The sequence below is a fragment of the Sinocyclocheilus anshuiensis genome, unplaced genomic scaffold, assembly GCF_001515605.1.
Source record: "Sinocyclocheilus anshuiensis isolate Anshui unplaced genomic scaffold, SAMN03320099.WGS_v1.1 scaffold625, whole genome shotgun sequence".
Classification (NCBI taxonomy): domain Eukaryota; kingdom Metazoa; phylum Chordata; class Actinopteri; order Cypriniformes; family Cyprinidae; genus Sinocyclocheilus; species Sinocyclocheilus anshuiensis.
Genome location: NW_015536475.1, coordinates 143,700 through 149,110, shown reverse-complemented (window position 1 = coordinate 149,110; position 5,411 = coordinate 143,700). Strand labels below are relative to the sequence as shown.

The 5,411-nt window shown below is 39.6% G+C and overlaps 1 long non-coding RNA gene across 1 annotated transcript in view; it reads right to left on the bottom strand.

Moving 5' to 3' along the window:
* LOC107659011 (uncharacterized) overlaps positions 1–2,570 on the bottom strand; it is a 16,641-nt gene extending 14,071 nt beyond the window's left edge. Inside the window, exon 1 of the long non-coding RNA XR_001630868.1 lies at positions 2,398–2,570. This is a non-coding gene — a long non-coding RNA (uncharacterized LOC107659011). The remainder of the gene's footprint in view (positions 1–2,397) is intronic.
* Positions 2,571–5,411: the final 2,841 nt, after the last annotated feature.

Sequence of the window (5,411 nt, the reverse complement as noted above, 5' to 3'; positions counted from 1 at the left end):
AAGTGCCAGACGCCATCGAATGTGAGTATTTGCCCACTCAAGTCGGTTACGACGACGAACTGCAGTCAGATCGAGACCCTGATGAGGACGACGAGCATGCAGATGAGTTTCCCTGAGACGGTTTCTGACAGTTTGTGCAGACATTCTTTGGTTATTCAAACCGATTGTTGCAGCAGCTGTCCGGATGGCTGGTCTCAGACAATCTTGGCGGTGAAGATGCTGGATGTGGAGTTCCTGGGCTGGTGTGGTTACACGTGGTCTGTGGTTGTGAGGCCGGTTGGATGTACTGCCAAATTCTCTGAAACGCCTTTGGAGATGGCTTATGGTAGAGAAATGAACATTCAATTCACGGAATGAATGAGCAACAGCTCTGGTGGACGTTCCTGCAGTCAGCATGCCAATTGCACGCTCCCTCAAAACTTGCGACACCTGTGGCATTGTGCTGTGTGATAAAACTGCACATTTTAGAGTGGCCTTTTATTGTGGCCAGCCTAAGGCACACCTGTGCAATAATCATGCTGTCTAGTCAGCATCTTGATATGCCACACCTGTGAGGTGGATGGATTATCTCGGCAAAGGAGAAGTGCTCACTAACACAGATTTAGACACATTTGTGAACAATATTTGAGAGAAATAGGCCTTTTGTGTACATAGAAAAAGTCTTAGATCTTTGAGTTCAGCTCATGAAAAATGGGGGCAAAAACAAAAGTGTTGCGTTTATAATTTTGTTCAGTATAGTTTACAGAAAACGTATTTTTCCTATTTTTACCCAAAATAAGACGTAGTGAGTAGCTGCAGCTGCTTCATTCATACTGGTAGCCGGAGGGCGCCCTTGTGCAGTAAAACCATAAATGAAAAAATCATAAATTGAAATACTCACAAAAATCACGTTGGAGGAAATCCCTAATATGGACAAAGGCATATGCTATTGCTGCAGTAGCTGAATAAAACGCAGATAGGACGTTTTAACTCATGAAGAATGAAGAAAATAAACACACGATTGTGACTAAATGGTGTATCTCTGTTCTTCAAGCCATCACGGGTATTTTTTATTTGCATAATATATATTTATAATGCAATGCTAATCGACATAGCCTTTATCACTGTATAGAATATTATTAAATGATTTTGCCTCATTCTGTGATATGAAACCACGTCAGATCACAAAAGGATGTTATTTCAAACACTCGACTGATGAAATTAATTTAGAGCAAAAACATAATTAAATGTTTTTAAACGCACTGTACCATCAGGTGCGTCATCTGTATGTGTGTTGACTTAAAGGGCCGCTGCAGATCGATAAGTGTTTGACATCAAAGTACTGCAATAGGATAGGAAAGCATGCAGAGCTGTCCATTAGTGTATAGCTCTCGCGGTACTTCGATGTCAAACACCGATCTGTTTGCACCACGCCGCTTCAAGTCAAACACATCTTGAAATTTAAAAACAAAAAGTGGATCCCATTGCAAGAAACAAAAATAATCCATGTCCAGGCACTCACATAGCAGGCACAGGTGTGCTTTTTTATATTTTGCCTGCTATGTGAGTGCCTGGACATGGATTATTTTTGTTTCTTGCAATGGGATCCACTTTTTGTTTTTGACATTTTGTTCCCTCTCTGGAGCACCCATAGTCTCGCTCGTGAGTACCTGATGCGCCCCTGGTCAAGACTTTACATCTTGAAATTTAATTGACAACCTCGCAGCCGCGAGGCCCTCCCCTTAAGGAGGGGGCCCAGACGACCGCCTGTTGGATGGGCCGGCACTGGGTGTGTGTGTGTGTGTATGTGTACAAGTGTGTGTCCGCACGTGTGTTGGTTTTGCACTCTAGATGTTTTAGAGTTTCACCCCTTCATTGTTGTGCAATTTTTTTTCTGCATTGTGGGGGATTTGTAGATTGTACACACAAAAATGTTCTGTATTTTCGCTGTAAATTTTTCCCATTTCCCATTCATTTCCTATGGTCGGTCTTTTTTGACCGAAGACAATGAGTGTAACTATTTTTTATGACCACTTAGCTTTTTCGAACCATGCCCTCAATTTTTTTTGTGTGTTCACATACCAAGTGCCATAAAAGTCACCAAATTTTGTACCATTCTGATGAAGCTACGAAGCTATGATTTTTTAAAATTCAAAATATAAAATTCTCCAGTCAGAAGTGACCAAAGACCACACAAGGGTTAAGGCTGGTGCTAAATTCTGCAGGACAGTGGGTCTCCAGGAGCAGGGTTGAAGACCTCTGGTCTAGTGTTAAAATACGTAGAGACAAGTTGAACTCAAGATGATATCAAAACACATAACTATGTGTCTAGGACTGAACCAGTTGTAGTGTTTAGATATCTGCTGTAGTTATCCATTTTTGTATTAAAAACTTTGAGCCATGACCGTACTAACAGACCTCATTGTCATGCGGTGGCAGTTGTTGAAGGAGTTGCTTGATCCGATGCTTTTCACCAATGCTGTTGACATAAGGAACCTTATCCTCTGGGAAAAAGCTGTAATACTGATGAACCTGTGTTTACACAAACATAAATAGACAGAGATAAACTGATCAAATAATTCATATAAACAACGAGGAACAATATCAAAGTTTGTCATAACAAAGACTACAGACATTGTGTATATAGGGGAAGATGGGGGAAATGCCCCCCTTAAGAACAATGTGCATTTACTTTTAAACTGTAACATATTTATATGTAAGTTTAGCATGTGCAGAAAAATGATGGATCAGCCACTGTAAAAAATGATAATATCATATAATATATATAATAAAATATATATATATAATATCACATAAAATGACTAAATGAAAAATATAATAGCCATACATCAAAAGTGATAATCTATGGTCAAGAGAAAATAGTGGCATCTATTGTCAAGAGAAAAAGATGGCAGATCATCTTACCCCACTAAATAAGTGGTCTAAGGACTGTTGCATTAACCACTTAAAAGTTGTGTGTAAAATCAAGGGGACTTGATCAATGTCTTGGTCTTCAGATCAGTCATTACACAAGTTTAAAAATGGGGCAAAGATGCATCAGTGTCATATTTAAATGGTGGTCATGGCTTAATATGTAATACTAAACAAAATCAGATGAATATTGTATGGAATGTTCTCTTGTCTATATTGTGGTAGTGTTTGAATAAATTAAATTATTAATGTAAATTTATTTTCTCAATAAAACTTTTAAAATATTAATTTACATTTATTGTATAATTTATGGTGTCACTTAACTATATATAGGCATATTTAACTATTATATACATACATTTTAAATTATGATGCAATGCACTTATTGTGTATGTGTGTTGTTGTGTATGTCTCTTGCCAGATTTTCATTTGCTGCTATTGAAGTTGGAATATGGGCAGGTTTATGATTGAGGTACCATCAACAATGTAGTATTAAATTATATGAAGGTACTTTAAATGTAAGCACAATGTAACAACATACAGTTAGGTCCATATACAGTATATTTGGACACAGGCAAATTTTTTGTTATTTTAGCTGTTGACCAAAACATATTTAAGTTACAGTTATATAATGCATATGAGCTTTAAAGTGCACACTCTGAACTTTAATTTGAGGGTATACTCATCAAAAGTGGAGGAAAGGTTAAGGGATTACAGCCCTTTAATATGTACCTCCCCCCTTTTTCAAGGGACCAAAAGTAATTGGACAATTGACCCAAAAGCTCATGGACAGTTGTGGGCTATTCCTTCGTTATTTCTACATCAGGTGAGCAGGTAAAAGTTCTAGAGTTGATTCTAAGTGTTGCATTTGGAAGATGTCAGACAATTGTTTAGCTTCAAAAACAAAAGAGATCCATCAGAGAGATAGCAGACACATTAGGAGTAGCCAAATCAACAGTTTGGTACATTCTGAGAAAACAAGAACGCACTGGTGAACTCAGCAACATAAAAAGGCCTGGACATCCACACAAGACAACAGTGGTGGATAATCTGAGGATCCTCTCCATGGTAAAGAAAAACCCTTTCACAACATCCAGCCAAGAGAAGAACACTCTCCAGGAGACAGACGAGTCTCTGTCAAAGTCTACAATCAAGAGAATACTTCACCAGAGCAAGTGCAGAGGCTTCACCACAAGCTGCAAACAAGGCCAGATTAGACTTTGCCAAAAAAACATCTAAAAAACCAGAGCACTTCTGGAAAAGCATTCTTTGGACGGCTGAAATTAAGATCAACCTGTACCAGAATGACGGGAAAAAAATATGGAGAAGGCTTGGAGCAGCTCATGATCAAAGCACACAGCATCATCTGTGAAGCATGGAGCAGTGTGATGCATGAGCGTGCATGGCTTCAGTGGCTCTGGGTCACTGGTGTTTAGTGATGATGAGACAGAAGACAGAAGCAGCCAGAAGAATTATAAAGTATATAGAGATATACTCTCTGCCCAGATTCAGTCAAATGCAGCAAAGTTGATTGGACTGCGCTACATAGTACAAATGGACAATGACCCAAAACATACAGCAAAAACAATCCAGAAGTTTTTGAAGGTAAAAAAGTGGAATATTCTGCAATGGCCAAGTCAATCACCTGATCTCAGCCTGATCGAGCATGCATTCCACTTTTTAAAGACAAGGTTGTGGGTTCGAGTCTCAGGTCCGGCAGGGATTGTAGGTGGGGGCAGGGAATGTATAGTGCTCTCTTCCACCCACAATACCACAACTGAGGTGAGACCCTTGAGCAAGTAAACCCCCAATTGCTCCCCAGGCGCCGCAGCAATATGGCTGCCCACCGCTCCGGGCACTGCTCCGGGTGTGTGTTCACGGTGTGTGTGTGTGTGTGTGTGTGTGTGTTCACTACTGGGTGTGTGCACTTGGATGGGTTAAATGCAGAGCACAAATTCCGAGTATGGGTCACCATACTTGGCCACACATCACATCACTTTACTCACTTTTTTTTCAAAACTAAAGGCAGAAAGAGCCACAAACACACAACAACTGAAGTCAGCTGCAGTAAAGACCTGGCAAAGCATCCCAAAGGAGAAACCCAGTCTCTGCTGATGTCCATGAGCTCCAGACTTAAGGCAGTCATTGTCTGCAAAGGATTCCCAACACAATATTAAAAATGAACATTTTATTTATGATTATATTTATTGGTCCAATTACATTTGAGCCCCTGAAAATAGGGGGAGTGAGTATAAAAATGGTTGTAATTCCTAAGCATATTATGTTTGTTCAACCCCTCGAATTAAAGCTTAAAGTATACACTTCAATTGTGCACTTGATTGTTTTCTTTTAATTCTATTCTGGTGGCATACAGAGCCAAAATTATGAAAATTGTGTCAGTGTCCAAGTATATATGGATCTAACTGTATATGGGGAAGTCGTGGCCTAATGGTTAGAGAGTCGGACTCGTAACCCAAAGGTTGCGGGTTCGAGTCTCGTAC